The 23131-nt window shown below is 45.1% G+C and overlaps 1 long non-coding RNA gene across 2 annotated transcripts in view; it reads right to left on the bottom strand.

The window, feature by feature from the left end:
* Positions 1-2970: 2970 nt before the first annotated feature.
* The window catches only part of LOC109316280, a 41163-nt gene continuing 21002 nt past the window's right edge, over positions 2971-23131 (bottom strand). The window contains exons 1-2 of one of the 2 annotated variants that reach the window (XR_002102792.1): positions 11488-11772; positions 2971-4872 (exon numbers count right to left, since the gene is read on the bottom strand). This is a non-coding gene — a long non-coding RNA (uncharacterized LOC109316280). Of the gene's footprint in view, positions 4873-11487; positions 11773-23131 lie in introns of those variants that run through there. The other variant, XR_002102793.1, reaches the window with a different exon arrangement.

Raw genomic sequence — 23131 nt, 5'->3', positions numbered from 1 at the left:
GAGTCACCAGGAACAATGGCCACAAGCTGAGGGAGGATAGGTTTAGGTTAGATATTAGGAAGAACTACTTCACTGTAAGGGTGGCCAAAGCCTGGAATAGCTCTCCTCCAGAGAGGTGGAACAGCTCACCTCCCAGAGAGGTGGTACTCTCACCTTCCCTGGAAATCTTCAAGAGGAGACTGGATAGGCACCTGGCTGGGGTCTTATGACCCCTCCCACTCCCAGTACTCCTTCCTGCCCATGTCGGGGGTTGGACTAGATGATCTGTCTAGGTCCCTTCCGACTCATTGGTTCTATGATTCTATGACTTGGCTCAACATGCTGTGGTCCCCAGCACACATTCAAATGCGGCACCTGGGAGCAATAAATTCTGGCACAATATGTGCCAGAGTTTACTGCTCCACTCTAATTGCATATGTAGACACACACAGGAAGATCAAGGCTGTACCTATAGCTTGATTGGACTGACTTTCTCTGTGTAATAACCTACTTATTAGAATTCTGAATGCACCATGAGTGGTAACATGGTTTCTGATTAGTATCTGGGGGTATAGCAGGGGTGGATCCAGAAGGGGTGCAGTGGCCCAGAAACACCCTGCTGTCAACACTATAGGAGCAGCAGCATTAACTCCCTGTAGGAAGTAATAACTCCCTTCCTTTTTTGCCATTCCATGGCATGTCTCCTAGCCTCCCATTCCTCCCCCATCACCCACCTGCTGCTGTTTCCACTGACCCAGGGGCAGAAGGCCTCCACAGCCACTCCTGCCTTGCTCCAGCTGGGCTCTGCAGTGAGCTGGGCTTAGCCAGGGACAGTAGCAGCAGTGGGTGGGTACTTTCTCTCTGCCCACTCCCCCAGGGGTCCTCTGCCAGCCCAGAGTGCCACTGTTGTCTTTGATTCTGACTCGCTGTGCAGCCTGGCTGGATCAAAGCTCTGGAGCCTTCCCACCTCCTCTCCCCAGCAAGGCAGCTGGGGACAGAGGCAGCAATAGGCAGAGGATCAGCAAATGGAGAGGAGGGTATGTTATTAAGGATGGAGAAAATGGCAGAGGGGACCAAGAGTGGGGATGGAAGATTCTTACCTGATTGGGGGACTTTAAAAAGTTCCCTGCTGCTGCTCCCTCTACAGAGACTGCCTGTCCTGTGGGTAGCTGGGCACAGAGGGGTCAGCTACATCTGTGGCACTGGCGGGTACCCCTGCACCCTGCCTTTCACAAAATCCTGGATCTGCCCATGGGGCATAGTACTTGTCTTATGTCCCCTTGGCTGTGAGATTGTTTTCCTACAAACATTTAGAAGCTGGTAGAAAATTTTCCCTTGATACTTTGATTTGATGGAAAGTGGCTTTGTTGACAAAATGGAGATTTTCATTTAAAAAATGTCACTTGTGTTTAAAAGTAAGTTTTCATTAAAATAATTCACCAGTGGAAAGCTTTCTGGTTTTTAGAAATTGGACTTATATTGCAAAAAATCAACCTCCCCTGCCTAAAATTTTCATTTTTGTCTGTTTTTTTAAGAAGGAAAATATCACATCTTGACCAGCTCTGCCAACAATCTACCTGCTAGTTCTTCAGTAACTGGGGGCATCCTGTTTTTTTTTATTTCGGCATTGCTGTCTACTCCTCCCCAGCCATCCAGCGGGCACCTGATGGCTGTCTGCATGTTGTTTATGTAGCTTCTCTTGTGCACACCATTGGTGGCAATGTTTTACTGTGCAGGCATTCTTGCAAAGGAGGAGATAACTTTGGCTTGTAGACTGAAAAAGGGAAGGAAGGGGGCTATACAAACAATGAAGGTGTGTGGCCTGAGGTGGTTACTAGATGTTCTTCAGGTGGAAGAATGGGAGCTTTGTGAGAGAGGAGGAGGAGGGTGTGAACCAGAAGCTGACGCAGAAACCAACTGAACGAAAACATCACATAGACTGCCAAGGCCTTTTGCATAAAGAATGTGAAGTGTGAGGCCTGGATCAGAGACAGCCAGCTCTTCTGAGATGTGGTGGGGGTTTAGGGGGAGAGCTGAACAGTGGATCTCACAGGCACAGGCTGTAATCCTGGCAAAGCATCCTTGCCAAGGCATAAGCTGCTAACAGCACTGCACACTCAAAATCACCTTCATTTTATTCCTTTCATGCAACCAGAAGCAACCAACTCCATCTAGTGAGGGAAATGGGCCCTTGTTCTCTTCCCTATATGGCCTGCTTACGTTATTCTATTACAAACAAAGGGTTATAATGGGTGGTAGGATGGGTAATAAACTCTAGGCACGGGGACACTGCTGGTAAGGTGTGGCCATGCCCTGTCTTTCTTGAAGCTCTCCTCAATTCTGGGGTAAAGTAATCTGAGAGGTGGAATGGGCAAGGGGCACTCTAGACAGTCCAGGTCAGGGGGAGCAACCTAAAGTCACTATAAGTGACTAGTACCACAATGCTGCACCTCCTAAGACACTAAATGAACTTGGGCCAGAGCCCTTGAAATAAATGATTCCTGAAAACATGCTTCCATCTCATGGGTATCTTTAGAAAGCTGGGACTGGGGGAAGAGTGGAAGTGGGGTTCTATAGGGTGATACTATTGCAAATTACGATAATTTGGTAAGAGAACAGGTCTACAGCTGGAAACATGACTGGAGCACAAGAGTGCTCTGCTTCTCCTTGCCTTCTTTATTTCATCCTCTGATTGCTGCAATCTGGCATAAATCAGAGCAAGATTCAGGCTGCTCTAATACAGCCGACACTGACTCAGCATGCAACTTGAGAAAATACCCAATGAGTTTTCAAGCTCTCTCCTGACATGGACACTGTTGCAGTATGGTAGCAATGCAAGACATGGTCCCTCAGAGGGAATTTTTTTCCTCTACAAATAACCATGAACTTTACTGAGAAAGCAGCACATCAGTGTCGGTTACAGAGCAAGTGTTTCATAGAATTATCATTAGCTTCTGGAACCCACCCAGTTTTGGGAGATAGAAACATACATAATGTTTTAAAAATATGGTTTTATTCATATGGCCAGCTCATTAACAGTGGATTAACTGGTAAGAGTAATCACAGATATCTAGCAACTGAGTTAATCAGCTTCTCACTTATGTGAAGCTGGATTTGATCAGCATGGAACCATATGCAGAAGGATGCAGCATGTTACTGAACAAGCTTGGTCAACTCCCTCGTCCTCAGTGTGGCCTTCCACCCTTGATGCAAGGACACCCAGCAAGGATCCTGCACAGTGTAATTACTGAATTTCAGAATCAAGATCTGAAAAGGTAGTTAAATGCCTCCCTTTCCCCAAATCAATGCATTTTAAAATACTGGATTTTAAAGGAAAAGAGAAAAACAGCTGGACTCTTGTCAGAAATACTGGGACTCAGCTGGTGTAAACTGGTATAGTTTCAATGGCCTGAAATACTAGCAAGAGGATGTGGGCCTCCACAATCCTTTAATACCCCAATTTCCTTGCAAACCCATCTAAGAGCAAGACATCAGCTCTGAGGACCTAAACCAAGAGAGGCTTCCTGGGTATTTTTGTCTCCACTGTCCCAAACCTCTCTGGGCCTAATCCTATGAGATGCTGAGCACCAGCAAATTCTACTGAAGGCAGAGGGATCAGGGAGTACGATGCAGTTCAAAGGACTGCACCTGTAAGTCAACAGCCTCTAGGAGGTAGCATCCAGGCTACCAAGGGCAGGGAGCTGCATCTTAAAGGGGATCTCTCCTTCATCACTGTTCACAAGCTGCCAGAAACAAATGACTGTTTAAAAGTCTCCCATGTAAACTTATGGGGTAGGATTTATAAAGGGAGGCAATGTGAGTTAAGTATCCAACACCCATTCAGGTTCAGTAGGAGTTTAACACCTAACTCCTTTAGGCTTCTCTCACCCACCTCTACCCATCTCCAAGGGCATGAAACATTCATTCCAGCCTTGGCCATTCACCTTTGGCTGCATGGCTACATAGAGGTGCTTGCTATTGTCAAGCACAGTGCATTATGGGCCAGAGGATCATTTCCCATCCCTCCTTTGTTCCCTTCTATTTCAGTCTTCCTTCAGGTTTTACCCCATTGTTTACTCGGGCTTAGGAGGCCTTTTGTAAGCCTTGGGGCTTGAAAAGGTTTTTACACAACTGATCAATGAAAAGGGACTCTGAGCATTTCAAGACAACACATATGATCAGACTGCATTTTAGAAGTACTTGGATACTATACTTTCTGAATTAGAAGATGAGAACTGAACAGTGCTATTTCTTAGGCTCTCCACGGTCAATGAACACTATAATCTGCCTCCTTTGAGAGAAGCATCAGCAACATGTATGTGACAAACAATTACTGCACACAAAATAAGCAAGATACCTTACAGGAGGATGTGAAATGCCTCTATATTGCACACACCCCTTCGATATCACAGCTAATCATCACAGTTGTAAAACATTAATAGGACAGTTATAATTCACTGGGTTTGGTTAAACACCTACCATTTATCTGAGTTATGAAAATGTAGTTTATAAATGCACAGTGATCCAGGGCATGTAGGGATGGACAGACAGACAGACAAGCTGACCATGTAATTTTCTAGAGAGTAACTGTCATGTTGCCCTCCTCAGAGCTGACCTAAGCATTTGCCAGCCCTAGGCCCTTCAGCTGGAGGAGGACTTAAAATAGGCATCCTTATCCCAGTCCTGTGGAGGTGCACGGGTGTCTGTTTCAATTGTCCCTAGGGAATTCCAGAGCGCTTTGAATGAACAGCCTGTAAGATGGTCAACAGGCCTCAGTTTCCATGTTACCATCACTGGAATTGGCGTGGTGTTCTGGTTACTTTTCTGGGGGCATCAAACATGGCTTGTCCTTATATCTTACCCATTTGTAAAGGACTTTTCTGTTTCTGTTGCCTGGGGGGGTGGAAAGAAAATGTATTAAAGCAACATTGAAAAACAAAACAGCAAAATATCACACAAACCAAGTGAGCCAGTTTCCATCACAAAATACTGCATCACAAAACCCCACCCCCTCTACAATGAGAGACTGCACACAAAATCTACCATACAGTTCTGACACTGAAGCCTTGCTGCAGCCAAGAGGTAACTCAACTGAGCAAGAAAAAAGTGGTAGATGTTCTCAGTACCTAAGGAAGCATGTTTTATTTGCATGAATTGAATACACAGCTGTGACGTTTCAACTTGCGTGCTTTTTATCAAAATGTGGGGATACAGTGGTCCTGTGTACATCTACCCCTGCAACTCTGCAGTGAAAGGCAGTAGGATGCATCACTTATGTTCTTTTCCTGTACACCCACAGGAATTTCTTTGGGGCAAACAGCACCTTTCCTTTTACCTGCTACTACTTACCACACATCCTTTCTTATGAAAGATGAACTCTACCTGCTTTTTGGGGATACAAGCAGATAGGATGCATTTCAATGGTGACCAATAGGAGAGGGATTCTATTTCTCTGAACCACCCAGTGAGTGAGGAGGGTACTGACAGTCTGTGAGTTATCATCATCAGGGTAGTAAGACACATGCACAGTCACTGTCTTTTCTATCTCATTTCTATAGCTTTTAAAATAAAGCCTCATTTTGGCTGCATGCATTCTTAGCCAAAATATAAACCAGTGGCTCTCAACCTTTTAAGAGTTAAGGCAACCTTCAGAAAATGCCAGCTCTTAAGTTTTCACTTGCATTTCTGACAATAGAGAATAACAGAACAATTTTTCTGTTAAAAAGAACTCAGAAAGGCCACAACAGGTCAAAATCTTTGTAACACTATGTTTATGGGTCTATCTTGTGAATCATGTTTGCATTCCTAATGCATACCTACCTTGTGACACTCTTGAAAGGATCTAAAGGCACCCCAAGGTGACACTGCACCCTAGCTGAGAAGCACTGATATAAACCCACCATTACCCCTAGGGATATTGATCACAGATAGGGAAGTTTTTGAAAATTGAAGACATCTTTTGGAAAATAACACTTGAAGCAAAGAAGTGTGAACAACTTTGGCCCTATTCCAATTGAAGATCCCCTCAAGAGCTTTCTTTACCCCCAGACTTTTCTGCTTTCAAATTCTGAGTCACCTTTACCTACCAGGTGAAAAAGGAGTCCATCTGCCTCTGTAATGGCAGTAAGGTTTTAAAAGATTTACAGTTACAAGTTACAAAAGAGACAGAGTGGAAAAGCTCAAAGTGAATATAACAGAATATTGTGATGCTTTAAACCTTTTGACTGCATCAAAGGAGGTCACAATCTGACTAGTCACAAATTTCACACACAGACAAACAGCAAACAGTGCTATTATTTTCATTCTGTAGGTAGGCTGTTCATCCCTTTATTTAGGCTAACCTAGGATGCATCTAGAATACCATTTTATCACTCACACTGGGATGTGGATGTGAGGTTTAGATGAGAGATTAAGTTCATAGAGTTAAGGCTCAGTTCTAGAAGATGGTGAACATCACAGCTCCAATCCAGTGAAGCCCTTAAGCCAGTGGTTCTCAACCTTTTTAGAGTCCAGACACCCTTCCATAAGCCTTCTCTGAATTGAGCAGCACCCCATTTATTTATTACAGTGCTTACTTCCTCACAAAGGGGCTGGCCAGCTGGGGAAAAGGAAGGAGCACTTGGGCAGGGATGAGTGTGTTCTTGCCTCCGTGCACAGGGGATGAGTAGTGGGGGTGGGGGAGCAACCAGGGAAGGACAACCTGAACCTGTGCTTATCTTCTCAGGCCTCCTATCACCCTTCAAACGATTCCACGGGTTGAAAATTACTGCCTTACAACCATACTTTAGCATGTGAACAATCCCATTCACTTCTTCTTATAAGTTTAAAGTACATGTTTTTACACACTTTCCAACAGATTGTTGCATTTCCATATTATTCATAGTATTTCATATTTTTCTACTAAATAGAAACCTTGGAAAGCAACCTGCACCAGCCTCCAGACCAGCATGCTCCTCAGACTGGCACTGCTCATCAGTGACCCATATGGGAAGGAAGAGCAACAATGGGGTATGAAGAGAGAATGTGTTAGTGAGTCCTCTCTGCCTAAAATAATGGCTCCAGTACTGGCAAACTTTACAGTGGAGAATGACATAAAGCAGAAAATCTCAGAGGTCCCAAAGCTGGCAGACAGCCCTTCCTTTTAGATGTGGGGAATGATGAAAATCAGCAGCGATGTGTTTTTAATTACTGAAGCAAACAATTAAAAACACATATTTGCAGTTCAAAAAAGAATCTATAAAAATGTAACAATCTAATCAAGTGTGCCACTTACTAGACCATCCTCAGGCTGCTGAAAATATAAATTGTAAGCCATTTATCCCAGAAGACTGGTCACCCTTATTTTAAATTTACCAAATTAGCATGGGTATCTGACCATGGGAGCCTGCCTCCCGGGAATAATATGAGGACATTTTTATAGAGTTCCTTTCACTGAGTTCTCTTTCCCAGAGGCCCTGTCCTACAGGTTTTTCTGTGGGAGAGGAAAATCTTCTCCAAGATTCTCAGGGTCTAGACAAATGACATTTATACTAGTGAAATGTATGCCACTGTTGTACACTAATATAAATTACCCCAAGATCCAGAGTGGACAGATGAGCAGTCATCTGGGAGTAGCTGCTCCCAGTAGCCACTATTACAGCTCTTTGCCACTTGGTGGTGTGATAAAATGTTAGCTAAAGATAAAAGATAATAACCTGTTGCATCAACCAAACAGCTACTCAGGGATGCCATTGGACAGATGATACCTACTGCTGGAATTTAGTTGAGTGTAGTTCGGCCTCTTGAAGGCTCAGATCGAGCGAAAACATTTACTCCCATTTTTCTGAAGTTAAATATACACCGACTGTATGGCACAGAGGAGTAGAGTTTGCATTATCTGTCTGCTCCTTGTTCATACCTGCTGGTAAAGGCTGGTTACACAGGTGTAAATAAGCTATCTGTCCAAGTCCACTAATAGGGAACTTTAACTGTAGGCTCATAAGTGACTTGTTTATCTCCAAACTAGTCAGAAGAGAAACTACTGGCTGCAAGCAACTCCCTAGAGTTTGAAGATTCAAAGGACCCATGTCAAACATCATGAAAGATGACAGAAAACTCCAAGAGACACAATACGTGGACTGACTAGGAATAGGCCTGTGTGAGTAGGCAGCTATTCGATCCCGCTTCAGATCCAGCTGCTTCAGATGCCAGTGATCCGATCTGGAGCACTGGATTGGTTTCCTGCTTCAGTCCAGCCAAAACGGCTATGAAACTTCAGAGCTGCCTCAGAGATCCACCTACAAAACCACAGACTAAGGAGAGGAAATAATCAATACAGACAATCAGCTGCCCCAAGACAGACACAGTTGCACAAGCACCCATGTCACGAGTTTTGCTTGTCAGCAGCTTGAGGTGCAGTTCCCCCCAAACCTCTGCACCTATCTCCTTGAAACCTGGCAGCTTTCATGGCCTGAGCAGGGGCCACCACCCCTGCAGTTTTCAGCCCGCTGTGCCTTCACACACACAGGGTCATCTATGTCATGAGTTTTGCCTGTCAGCAGCTTGAGGTGCAGTACCCCCCAAACCCCTGCACCGATCTTCTTGAAACTTGGCAGGTTGCGTGGCCTCACCAGAGGCCACCACCTCTGCAGTTTTCACTCCCCTGTGGTGTAACACATACCTGTGACATGAGTTTTGCTTTCATGAATTTGGGGTGCAGTTCCCCCCAAACCCCTGCACTGATCTTCTTGAAACTTGACAGGCTTCATGCTCTCAGCAGAGGCTACCACCCCTGCAAGTTTCATGCAAATCAGACCAAAAAACAACAAGGTTATAGATATTTCATTGATTCCCCATTATACCCTATGGCTGGATATCTGAAGCGGCTCCAAAAATTTTCCGAAGCGGTTTGGAAAGCCTAACGAAGCCAGTGCTTTGATCCGGGCATACTTCTCTGGATCTGAAGCACAGGCCGAAACCTCGCACAGTCCTAACTAGGAACTCCAGTTCAGTAACCAGTTCAGTAAGATCACAGGCCTAATTCTGCTCTATCTATATCATGGTAATCAGGAATACTCCTCCTTGAAATCTATGGACTTTTATCAGTGTAAAACAAGTGCAAGAAGTTCCTATATATTTGATCCCTGGAATCCACCCTTCAATACCATAAATTAATTATCCCCAGAATAATCATTAAAAATAAGTGAACTATAATTGGCAATTATGGCCCTGCTAGCTGATCTAAAATAGCAAATCCTATGAAACTGAATGAACCAATACCTCAGTGGGATTCAACAAAAGAAAAAGATTTCCTCTGTGATTTTAATACAGTAAGATCTATTGTTGTCATCATTGTAGTATTCAGGTATACTGTAAAGGCATCTTCAACCCCCAAATTTAGGCTCTGCAAAAATTAATACTAACAGAAGTGTTCACGTTAATTAAAAACAAAACTCAAATGAAAACAGGTCCTTTCTTTTTGGTCTAAACTTAAATATGCAGTACTTGCAAGTCCAAACCTAGACATCTGACTAGAAACAGGATTCTGCATACAAGGCAATAAAGGGAGTGGGCTAAAACATTGCAGCATTGAGCTACTGGGCAGAAATAAAAAATGACCAATCTACCATCACCCCAAGGAAATACAATCTAGAAAGCAATTTTCCTTTCAGCTTCTTCAGAGTTAATCATCCAGAATACCATTCATTTAGATCAAGGGTATCAAACTCACGAGGGTTGGCAACAGCTTTCATCTTTGTGGCTGCCAGAGACATTCTATCAGTGCAGCGCCAGAACCCAGGGGGTTAACACAGACACTACTCTGCCTCCCCATCCCCACTTCTTCCTGGCCATTTTCCCCTGATGCTGATTTTAGATGGCAGGTAAGGTAGGGGTGGCAACAGGCTTCATAGGCCACATCCATCCTGTAAAGGTGGGTACATGAGAAAACCCATAGACAGAATGAGCCACCTTTGCAGGACGGATCCAGTCCATGGACCATATGTTTGACATCCCTATTCTAGATAACTAACTTAAGCATATGGTTATTGACTTTACTCACATATTTATGTTTAAGCATGTTCTTAAATACCTTGAAGAACCTGGGGGTCTAATAAATTATTAGCAATTTGACTGTTAAAGGGAGGAGAGGCTAGCTGTGCGACAGCTGCAGAACTGGCCACAAATGCTCAGACTCCCCTTCTAAGTGGTCAATTTTTTACAGACCTTGCCAAAAGCTGCAACTTTCTTTCCCCAAGAAATTCTAGGGAGCAAAATCATTCATTTGCTTATAGACTCTTGAGTCCTTGTCATACCTTTGTGGATGGACAGCCCCTGAGTATGTCTACACCTTTACCACAGAGCTTCTGAGTAACCGAGGGGTTTGTGTTAAAAATAGTCTCGACAGAGATGAATCAGTGGCCCAGAGCAGGTGGGGCAGTCATCACAGCAATGACAAAGACATTTCTCTGAGCAACTCAACACAAGCAAAGCTCTGCCAACTAGGTTCCAGTGTTTGCCTCTAAGACTGAAATACTGGGACTCTATCCTCACACTGCAGGCAATTATTAACCCTGTCAGTGACTTCCATGGGGAAAATTATTTGTTCCATGTGGCAAGAGGACCCCAGTTGCCAGATTTTCACTTTGTGTAAATCACTGGACTTCTACTGAAGCCATGCTATTGCATAGTTTAAAGCACCAAAGGACTAGAGCCTTGGCTAGTATAAGTCTACTGAGCCATGACTGCCAACAAACAACTAAAATCTGGGTCTCGGATGATGACAGTACTTTAAAAGCTGGAACAGAATAATAATTATCGCTAGATCAGAATGCAATTGAAAATCTTTTGATTGGGTAAGAGAGAACAAAAAAGACAGACTTGGGTGACTGAAGAGGACATTTCCATCACTATGATTCTATGAACATAAGAGAAATAAAATATCTAAAAAAGCCCAGACTGGTATGAAAGTAACTGTTAAAACATAAGGCAGGGTAGATTTACACCTTGTAGACTAACTCAGGGGTATCATGCACACAGCCCATGGGACAGATCTGGCCTGCAGAACCACATCATTTGGCCCCCGGTACTGGGTCACAGGTTGACCCTCAAGCAGCAAATGGTGGAGGCTGAACCACCCCCATGCGCAGGCCTGGGACATGTACCACACGTGCCACCCATGGCCAGCGATTACAGATCCTTTGGATTTTGGTTACCCACATGCAGACCACCTGAAAGGAGCATGAATTGCCCAGGACAGAAAATTAAAGTGTTTCTGAATTGTACTCAAAGTCTGTGCTCCGATTATGGTTCACAGAGTTTGAGAGAGGCTATTTAAGGCCAAATTCCAAGCATCTTGCATTGAAGAGCTCCTCAACAAATCTCACTAAATTTCGTGACATGGTCAACAGCTCTGGACCCTGGCCTGTAGAGTTGTATGCTATTACACTAAAACAAATCAGACATTTCCTGTACTGACAAGAGCAACCTAAAAAAAAAACAAAACACTTTTGAGCAATTAAAAGTACTCACCTAACCCAGATGGTGTCCAGTCCCATCAGGGGTAGTGCCTTGCTAGACCTGGTCTTAGCAACAGGGGATGATCTCGTGGGGGACCTGCGGGTATACAGTAACCTGGGTGATAGTGACCACCACTTGGTAGAGTTCACTATCCAGCGAAGGGTGAGAAAAATATCCAGTGATGCTAAAGTTTTAGACTTTAGAAGGGCCAACTTTAGTAAACTTAGGAACCTAGTCAGTGAGGTGGCTGAACTCAAGAGCATCGGGCTAATGGGGGTCCAAGAGGGTTGGAAGTTTCTCAAGGGAGTCATCCTCAGGGCACAAAAGGTGCATAAGTATATCCCCTTATGCAGGAAAGGGGCTAGGGGATTTAAAAGCTCCCTTGGCTGAACAGGGAGCTTCAGGAAAGACTACGGGCGAAGAAAGAGATGTATAGGCAGTGGAAGCAGGAGGTAGCCACCAAGGAGGCATACACCTCCCTGGCGCGCTATTGCAGGGAGTCAGCTAGGCAGGCCACGGCAGGACCGGAGCTTAGGCTGGCTACAATAATCAAAGACAATAAAAAGTCCTTCTACAGATACATAGCGAGCAAAAAGAAGGCACAGAGTAGCGTAGGGCCTCTGCAACACAAATCAGGTCAGTTGGTGGTTGATGCAGACAAAAAGGCAGAGCTCTTCAGTGAGTTCTTCGCTTCAGTATTCCTTAATACTAACCAAGACAATCCCCCCACCTTGACCACAGACAGATATCCAAAAGGCACCAGACTGCCAAAGGTTAGTGCTGATTTAGTTAAAGAGTACTTGGAAGAGCTGGATGGGTACAACTCAGCTGGCCCGGATGACCTCCATCCATGGGTGCTGAAGGAATTGGCCAGTGTCATTGCTAAGCCGCTGGCACAGCTGTTTGAGCACTCGTGGTGCCCTGGACAGGTCCCTGAGGACTGGAGAAAGGCCAATGTGGTGCCTATTTTTAAGAATGGGAGAAGGGAGGAGCCAGGTAACTTTAGGCCAGCTGGTCTTACCTCTATCCCTGGGAAAATACTAGAAAAAAAAATAAAAAATCACAGAATGTATTTGTGAAAGCCCAGCAGGGGAAATGATACTGAAAGGAAACCAGCATGGGTCCATCACAGGTAGATCCTGCCTGACAAACCTTATAGCCTTTTATGGCCATGTCACACACAGACTTGACACAGGAGCTGAGGCCGATGTCATCTACCTGGATTTTAGGAAGGCCTTCGACACAGTTTCGCATACTATTCTTATAGGGAAGCTAATGGGCTGTGGAATGGACGCCTATACAGTCAGGTGGGTGGCCAACTGGCATACGAACCGCACCCAGAGAGTGGTGGTAGACGGGTCATTCTCGGCCTGGAAGGAGGTGGGCAGTGGGGTTCCACAGGGTTCGGTCCTTGGGCCGGTGTTATTTAGTATCTTCATCAGCGATTTGGATGAGGGTGTGATGAGCACCCTCTCCAAGTTCGCAGATGATACTAAATTATGGGGCAAAGTTAATACACCAGAGGGCAGGGAGCAGTTATAGGCCAACCTGGACAAGTTAGATCAATGGGCAGAACGTAATAGGATGCAATTCAACAAAGATAAATGTAAGGTACTCCACCTAGGAAGGAGGAATCTCCAGCACACCTACAGGGTGGGGGATGTCCTCCTCAGCAGCTCAGAAGCTGAGAGAGAGATCTTGGAGTCATAGTTGACTCCAAGATGAACATGAGCCGGCAGTGTAATGAGGCCATCAGCAAAGCACCTTGTGTATTAGCAGATGTATGACCAACAGATTGAGGGAGGTGATGCTCCTCCTCTATGCAGCATCAGTCAGGCCGCAGTTGGAGTACCGTGGGTGCCGCACTTCAAGAGGGACATGGAAGATCTGGAGAGGGTTCAGAGAAGGGCCACTCACATGATTAGTGGACTCTGTGAAAGACCCTATGAGGAGAGGTTGACAGATCTGGATCTCTTCAGCCTATACAAAAGATAGCTGAGGGGTGACCTTGTAGCCGCCTATAAATTTTTCAGGGGAGGACAGCAGGGAATTGGGAAAATCACTTTGTTTACCAAAGTGCCCCAGGGAGTAACTAGGAATAATGGGTGCAAACTAGTGGAAAGTAGATTTAGGTTAGACATTAGGAAGACATTTTTTACAGTAAGGGTGGCCAGAGTCTGGAAGGGGCTTCTAAGAGAGGTGGTGCTATCACCTAACTTGGAGGTCTTCAAGAGGAGGCTTGACAATCACCTGGCTGGCGTAATCTAACCTCGGTCCTCTTTCCTGCCAGGGGCAGGGGGTCATACACAATGATCTACTGGGTCCCATCTGACTCTGTAATCTATGAATTAATCAATCCCTCTCTCCCAGACAATGTGAAAGAGCCAGGGATCGTTCATAAAGAGCTGTGAATTGTCACATTCAAAATGTTTCACTAAGTGATAGATCTACAAGTACTAAGAGTTTCCTGGGAGATAAGTGAGAAAAAAAATTAAGTTGCTGAGGAAGCTGAAGAATACTGGGAATTAGGGCTGTGTGAAGCTTAGGTCCCCGATTCGATTTGGCACAAATTTGGCCTGATTTGGTAGCCGAATCTCCAAATCCAAATCAAATCAGAAGACCTTTTACTCTCTCTGAATCTAATAGGAACCCTCCAAATTGATTCGGAGGGATTCGGAAAGACTTGGAGATTCAGACATAGACACAGCTTTAAATGTTTTTTTCTATATACCTCTAGGTAGCAGGTGGCTCATGAATGCTGTGATGCTGGGGCAGATGAAGCATCCCATAGGAGTGCGGGGGGCCCTCCAACATGCTCGGCAGCAGACCCAGAAGTCGACCAGAAGCACTTCTGGTCCACCTCTGGCCCTGCCGGGGAGTGTGCAGCAGGGCCCCCCCACACCGCTCCAGTTCGGCAACTCATGCCTCCTGGGTCTGGGGGGGCCATCCGGGGTCCCTCTGCAGCTGATCGCTGAGCCAGGGGGTGCAGGGGGACCTCCTGCATGCTCCCCGGTAGATCCGGAAATGGACCAGAAGTGCTTCTGGTCCACTTGCAGGTTTGCTGCTGAGCAAGTCGGGGGCCTCCCCATGCCCCTGTGGGACACTCCATCCACCCCAAGATTGCAGCATTCACAAGCCATGCCTGGTATCTCGAAGTATGTAGAAAAAAACATTTAAAGCTGTGGCTATGGCCAAATTGCTGACTCTCCAAATCAGCATCGAATCTTCTGATTTGGAGTCGGCCAAATTGCACTGGGAACAAATTGCACTGGGAACAGTGATCCGAATCAATGAATCGAATCACTCCCCAACTTGGGCCAAATCCAAATCCAAATCTGAGTTGAATTCGGCCAGTTTCACACATCCCTACTGGGAATATGAAGAACTTGGGAAAAGTAACATTATGTGTTTGGAAAACAAAAGTCTTAAGCAAAATATTAAGAAGTTCAGCTATAATAAAAAAAAAAGTGCAAATGTGGTAGTTTAGTCTGCTAAACTGTTAGAGAATAAGGGAGAGGAGATTGAGCAGACAGATTAGCACTGGATGTATGGGATCCGATCTATTTGATTGTAAAAAGCACTGTGTAATTGTCACATTAAAATAAAGCGATGCTTTTAATTAGATGGATGATTGGTCCCGTCTCAAATGAAATGAGGAAGCTATAAATCCCTGCATTGTTTTTTTCCCCCGCTGCTGGCTGGTACAAACAGAAGGAAAGCAATAGAAACAAGGAACGGCTGATGCCACACTGTGGCACCAAGGTACAAATGCAGCTGTCTCCAGAGAGAGAGACAGAGAGAGATTCATAACCATTGTCTGCTTAGGTGGCTCTCAATATGTGGAGAAAACCCCAAGTCCTGTGTTCCTTCTCAAAGTTAACTTCCTTATGTGACCAAAGTTTGTCTTCTGCTGTGCATGTGTGACCCCTACTGTCCTTCACTGCAGCCCTGTGTAATGCTCTTGCAGAATCTTATGTTTTGGTTAAATGTTTTATTTAACTGTGACATCAACAGTTATATGGATGATCCTGGATTCAGTGTTTTTTAATGTCTCTCTCATGGAGCCTTGACAGTAGGGGAAAAGTCCATAAAATACCTTAGATGCTTAAGTCCCACACTGAAATCCTCAGAGCTCCTGCACTCAGCTCCATCCCACCCTAAAAGCACCTGAAGTCTTGGAAGTGACCCAATTTTTCACACACAGTGGACACATCTACACTTGTGCTTTAATGTGCATTAGCTTATTTTAATGCACATTAAAGCATCACTAAAATGTTCTATTTAGTTAATGCACTTTAAAATAGGCTAATGCACATTAAGCGTCACTTAAAAACCGTGCTCTTTAGTTAATGTGAATTAAGACAGGCTAATGAGCATTTTACTACCATCTCCCAATGAATGGTGCCTATACATAATCACGGAGACTGCTCTGACACACTGTGTGTCAGAGCAGACTTGAGTCTGCTGAGTGTGGTAGTTACAAGCTTTAGCTCAAGCTCCCCCACCATCAGTTTGAAGCGCAGGGATGCTGATGCATGAGACACTGCAACACTTTAATCAAGGCGCCTCTCAGACCCGCCCTAATTAAAGCACTGCCCCCCACTCTCCTCCGAGGCACATGTAAAAGTGTCCTACGGGCATTTTTACATGCAAGCACTGCAGCACCAGGCGCTTTAAAAAGCGCCCTGCACTGCAATGCTTACAGTTGTATAAGTGGTGAAATGCACATCAGCACAAAGAAAATGGCAGCAGCGCACTTCTGAACTAAAACACCTTGGAGCTGATCCGCATTTTGCCACTTATACAACTGCAAGCAGTGCAGCGCGGTGTGTGTCAGCTCCCACACAGAGCAGGCTCGATTGGTCAAGGCTGCTCAGAAGCAGCAAATCTCTGGTGCATCCAAGATGCCCTGAGGTACTAGCTTTAATGCAGGTTAACTTTTAAGCACATTAATGTATGTGTAAACGTGCCCAGTTTCCTTCACTGCCTTACAGTTCACTTCTGGACACCACCGAATATAAGCATGCTGGTTTTAAGTGGCTTTCTTTCTGAGGCGACTAACTTTCCTCACACATTAAGCAGGGAATCTGTATTTCATGGGATTCCACAACAGCTACCTATGATAGATTTTGGCCTATTTGTCTCCATCCTACTTTAAGCTTTATTACCAGTTACATACTTAAGGATCCACAAGATGGCACTATGCCACCCATTACAAAGTGATCTTTGGCTTCTGGCTATACCTTCTGCCTCTGTTGGTAGGACACAGCCACCAGCAGTGAATTTTTCCTAGAAGTATGCTGAGTCATGTTTTGCCCTTTGTTCGAAGTACCACTTATCTGAATTTTGCATACTCTTCCAAACCACATCATCTGGCCTGCCCCCTCTGCCCTTGTTCAGGAAAATCTCCAAGGGCATCTATACACATGCCTGACGCCAGCTCCAACGTGTGCTAATTATCATGAATTGGAGCAGACTCAATTAATCAATTATTTGATGTAATTGAGGCTGCTGAAGTGCGTAATAAGCACGCGCCATCAGCCTCACCACTGCGTGCATTCAGCATTCCTGTACTTCAAAAAGGTGGTGGAGGCACTTTAACTAACACTTGTTGAAAGAGCTTTAAAGTGCCCCGCCACCATTTTGAAGCGCAGGATGATGCATACACGAGAAGCTGTGGATGTTTTAATTAGAGCAGTTCCCGAGAGTTGCTCTAATTAAAGTGCCCAGCTGATTTCTAGGAGTATTTTTGTCTGAAAAAGCACTATAGGATACAGGCAATTCTAGCTACCCCACAGTGTACAGAGTAACTGTTTTATCATACGACTAAGTAATTGCAGTCAATACATCTGAAACTAATTAATAATACTTGTCCTTGACAAAGAGCTTCATATGTTCCAAGTGCTGTGCAAACACCAATTCAATTAGCAATCTTACTAATTACCAAACTGCCACATCATCTTGTTCACTCTATTTTAGAAGACTGAAATAAATACGATATGTGCTCATCTAATCCACAGCTCCATGGTAGGGATGAACTGATGCTTCGACATTCAGCTCTGAGTTGTGTTCCAGATACTGAAACCTTCTCACCAAACTTTGGAAGTGCCAGGACATGGCAATCAGGCCTATACTGTGTAATGCCTTTTCCTTACCTTACTCTGAACTCCCCCAAGTCAAACTGCTTGTGGCACTACACACCTGGTAAAATTTAAACCACAACAATACAAGGTAAGATGTCCACTTGGGTTAACTAATTCTGATTAAAATAGCAGGGCAAACAATAGGGCTGTGGCAAACGGGCCCTATTCAATTTGGATTCGACCCGAAACAGGAAACAGTGATTCAATCCATTGATATGGATCACTGTCCCCAGTCAGATTTGGCTGAATCTGGATCTGAAGATTTGATGCTGATTCTGTGAATCAGTGATTCAGACACAAGCACAGCTTTAAAAGTTTTTTTCTACAGACCTTGAGGTAGCAGGCACAGATCATGATCGCTGCAGCGCTGGGGCAGATGAAGCATCCCACAGGAGCACGAGGGCTCTCCAGCTTGCTTGGCAGCGAACCAGGTTTGCCAAGAAGCATGTAGGCTGCCCCCGTGTCCCCTTTCAGCTCAGCGATCAGCTGCAGGGGGACCCCGGGTGCCCCCCAGACCCAAGAGACACCAGTCACCGAGCCAGGGGGGTGCAAGGGGGGGACCCCCTGTGCGCTCCCTGGTGGTCCAGGAAGTGGACCAGAAGTGCTTCTGGTCCACTTCTGGGTCTGCTGCTGAGTGCGCTGGGGAGCCCCCTGTGCTTCTGTAGGATGCTGCATCTGTCCCAGCACAGGAGCATTCAGAGGCCCTGCTATCTAGAGGCATGCAGGAAAAAAACATTTAAATCTGTGTCCATCTCCAAATCGCCTAATTTGTTCAAATGGATTCAGAGAGATTAAAGGGTCCTCTGATTCAATTCAGATTCAGAGAATCGGGTCAAATCTCCACCGAATAGAATCAGGGACCAAAGCTTTGCACAGCCTTAGCAAACAAGTTTTAACCAGATTAGCAGCTTGATTTCAACCCCAAACTCCTTTACAGGCTTTTAATTTGAGCTCCTAAATTGAGCTGTGACCTAACTTGCTTCATTTGCGCTGCTATTTTTAATCCAAATTACCTAGACATACATCTTCATGACATTTCTATGTATGATTAAATATAAATGAATTGGAACTTTTGGCATTATTCCAAAACAAAGCAGTCGTGCTGGGGTCTGTTATAAATGTAACAAGAATGGGCCTTGGCAAAGGCACTGTTCCTCAAAACAGGGAGAAGAAGATGGAAGCAGGATGCTATAAGCACTTAGGCTAGGGACAAGAATTACACATAAACTGGCATAAGTGATCAGAAACTGGTTCAAATCTGTAATGTAAACAGAAGTTCAGTTCACATAAACTAGGTTGAAAATGGCTGAAACCAGTTTAAGATAAACCTGGATAGATGTAGTGTCAGACTTAACAGATTTAGGTCAAATTGGTTTATTGAACTTCTGTTTCAGATCCCCACCAGACTGAAGTTAACTCACAGTCCCCCAGCATCCCAACATGCTTTCTGGGCTGGGTGGGGCTCTCTGCTCCACAGCAGGGCTGGCTCCTCTCCTCTTCTCCCTAGCTGCAGCTCCAGCAGTGTCTGCAGGCATCTGCCTGGCTTCGGCTCCCCCACTTCCCTCCCCTCTCTCTGCTAAGCAGTCATTCTCCCATCCCTCACAGACACCTCTCAGCATTGGCTAGTAGACCACATACTGGCTACCTCTGAGCTGTGGGGGACAAAGGCAGAATCAACAGGTAGCTGCTGATGTCCTTCTGTTGTTTTCTTAATGGGGTGATAAACGCTAAGTTAGAGATGATAAAATTCCCTGCTGGGCTGCTCAGGAGGTAGGGAAACCCCTCACGAATCATAGCATCATGCCAGGGCCCTGCCACTCCCCGCTCAGCTCAGCTCTGTGGAAGGGAAGGGAGGGCTGCTCTAGCACCCCTCAGCTTCTAGCCTGAGCCACTGCAGGCATATGACTGCATTTCTGGGATGTCTTTCTGGTTACAAAACTAACTTAGCCCCTAACCAGGTTAAACTAACCTGCAAAAATTGAATCAATTCAGGCTCAGGCTTTTTCAATGTCTGTCCCTAGCCAAGCAAGGTAGTGTGCTCTAGTGCAGCCCCCATCCCCCCACCCCCTTGCTTCTGGCCTGAGCCATTGTAGGCATGAGACTGAATTTCTTGAATCAAAAGTGAATGAGTGTCTGTTCACTTCCTTATCAGTTCAATCCTATGATCCCTGCTGACTTCCTGCCCCTGGGGCAGGGGGCTGGACTTGATGATCCTCCGGGGTCCCTTCCAGCCCAAATGTCTATAAAATCTATACCATTTACACCAATGATTCTCAGCCTTTTTTGTACCAGGACCCATTGGTAAACGCTGATGGCCAGTCCCAGCCCAGCAGAAAACACACAAGTATTTTAGCCCCAAAATACTTATTACACACTACAAGCTGAAGCAGATCTACAGTCTTAATTTTAAAGACAGAAATCAACATCAATAGGAAAATATTAACAACAATATCAACATGTGGCCCTCCATTACTCCCAAGTGGCATATATCATTGTACAATTTGCACAATGCAAATTGCTGGTGCCTCTCACTCCTGATTTCCAGCCCCCTGGCCTGCTGGTGCTTCTCAGTCCCAACCGGCAGCCTCCCACCCCTCAGATTCAGCCTCCCACCCCTCGGCTTCAGCCTGGCCAGACCAGCACAGGCAGGAGTTGCCCCTGCAGCCTAGAAGGTGGGACCTGGCATAGAAGGGCGGAACAGAGTGGCGAGACTCATTTCTGTCACTGCCAGGAACCCCATGTCAACAATACCGCCAGCAATGTGAGGGGTAATGGATTGGAAGGGGGCCACCAGCTACTCATGTGCCAGGCCATGGCTTTGCCCCATTGCCGTGGCTCAGCTGCCACCATCACAACCTTCAGGCCATCTATGCTGCCCACTACTCCACCTCCCTTCTAGGGTAGAGCCATGGCCTGAGGGAAGCAGTGGCTTGGCCATGGCGGCAAGGTAAAGCCATGGCCTGAGTGAAGCAGCTGGTTGTGGGAAGAGGTAAGCATAGCATGGACCCCCCTGACTGTTACTCCTTGCACTGCTGGTGGCACAGCTGGTGCAGGGTCCCAGCGGCAGCAGCAATGAGTCTCATTGCCCTACTCTGCTGTCCTGCACCAGGTGCTGCTTGCTGAGCCACAGAGGTAGCTCCTGCCCATGCCAGTCCAGCCAGACTGCAGCCCTGTGTCCACTGTGGGTGCACAGATCTTGAGGGCATGTGCCCTGAATCCCCCTCTACCGTGTCATCTACACCCCTCCCCACCCCCATAGACTTACCTGGAGGGAGCTGTGGGAGCTGCTTTCCATGCTGCCTGGCTGTCACATGCTTGTATACATGCACATGTACATGATGGCCCCTAGCTGATCACCCTCCTCCTCCTCCTTTACCCAGCACAAAGTAGCCCCTTGCAAGCTGGAACTCTGCCAACCTGCAAGAGGAAATGTGCGATTTCCTATGTTTTTCTCTTTTAAAGGAGAAAATTCATTATTTTCCATGTTTTCCTGCGATTGTTTGCAACCCTTTCATATATTTTTGCAACCCACTTTTGCTTTGTGACCCATGGGTTGAGAAACACTGGCCTAAACTAACCTGCAAAGATTGAATCAGTTCAGCCTTAGGCTTTTTGATTGTTTGTACTTAGCCACAATTTGCATGCTCAGAAGCAGTATTCGCTCTCCAAACACAGGGCTCGTTCAAAAGCTCAGTAACTTCAGTCAGGGCTTGGTCACAATGAATTCGGGATCAGAGAAGTCTTCAATGTCATTTTTATATTTATATAATAATAAAAATGGGGAGTTCAGGTGAAATTAAAAAAAACAAAGCTTGATGCTGGTCTAATACTGCTTACACAGAAGTCTGTTAAAATCCCATTAACTTCAATGGGAGCAAATATAAGCCAATAAACTGAAGACCCTACATTTACTGCATACTTTGCATATCAAGCTAACGTACACAATTCCACTTACAGTTAGGTTTATGCTAAGCATAAAACTTTTGATTCTGGCTATTTTAGTTAATTTTATGTGCCCACCTTCACCATATGGAAGACTTACAGAGTGTACAGTTCTACTGATTTCAGTGGAAACACACCAGCGATGGTTACTCCCAATATCCCTATTTCATGAGGAAGGAACCAGAGGTAGCATCTCATTTGCCTTACATTTGGATAAGTGGAAGCTGTGAAGAAATTCAGAAATAAAACCGCTGAAAAGCTAATGTCCTTATTAAAAGTCATGCAGCCAGTCACAGTGAGGGCTGTGAGCACTGTTTTTTGATGCAAAATAAAGTATCAGAAAAAGGAGGAGAAAATCAGTTTGGAGAAAAGTAACTGACACCGCACCTCCTGGTTTTTCTGTGAGAATTTTAGCACTAAAAAATTCAAAGAACTTTATGAAGTTAATTTTATAGACAGGGAAGCAGAGCACAGAAAGAGGGAAATGACTCATCTACGGCCAGCCCTCAGACCCACAGGAGAGCAGAAAACAGAATCCAGGGCTCCTGAGTGGCAGGCCAACCATCCATCCATTCGGACACACAAACCCTTGGCAAAATACACCCAGCCCAAACTCCAACAAAAATTCCAGGAGGATTTTGGTTTTGTTCCAAGACAATCTGCAGGACTGAGCACTCAAAACAGGAGCTAATTTCTTTTTTTCTGTTACAAAAACAATGAAAAAATGCTGAAGTCTACAGTGTTCCTGCATTATGTCAGCTGTTGCAATGGTCACATCAGCTACCATATTTTTTTTCCCCATATGATGCCACCTTTTTTCCCAGAATCCAGATACTGGAAATTCAGGTGCACATTACATATGAGAAAATACAGTAATAGCATTGCCAAGGGAAAGTGAAAGTAAAGCTGCATGGTAGGCTCCCTTGCTGCTGGCTGTGGACCCCTGGCAGAGGCTGTCATGGAAAAGTCTTTTTTAAAATTCATTCTGCCTTTCCAAGTTGTGTATCTTATCTGGGGTTGTATCTATGCAAGAAAATATAGTATTAACAATACTGCAATATTTATGATGCACTAACACCAAGAGCTCTATTGTGGTGGGTGCTGAACAGAAAACAAGCAGAGACTAAATAGTCCTTCAGTGGACAACGACCCTTGTCCAAGTACATAAGCAATATAAATCCAGTAGTGTCAGTGGAACTACACCAGTCCACTACACCATGTGAGGATCTGGACCCACGTACCTCAGACCAACTTACTATATACTGAGTATAAAACCTGTTTTTTTTAAATATTCCAGAAAACCTACATGATGTGTCATGACTGGTACCCAACCATGCAAAGCCCCCCACCCAGAAAAGGTGCAGTTGAACTATCTCCTACATCTCAGTCATTTATCGCAGTAAGGAGTTTGTGGTAGATTTCATCTCATCCCTATCACACACTTTCTGCTGCTGAATTACTAATACATAACTAAATATAAAATACGAGGAGCTGCAATTGTCTGTTCTGTACCCTTGTGCTCCTTGAAAGGAGTTAAAGGCATGAACACCAGCAGAACATTTAGGAGGATC

Source organism: Crocodylus porosus, unplaced genomic scaffold (assembly GCF_001723895.1).
Source record: "Crocodylus porosus isolate Cpor-Errol unplaced genomic scaffold, CroPor_comp1, whole genome shotgun sequence".
Taxonomy (NCBI): Eukaryota; Metazoa; Chordata; order Crocodylia; family Crocodylidae; genus Crocodylus; species Crocodylus porosus.
This window is presented reverse-complemented; position numbering and strand designations above follow the sequence as displayed.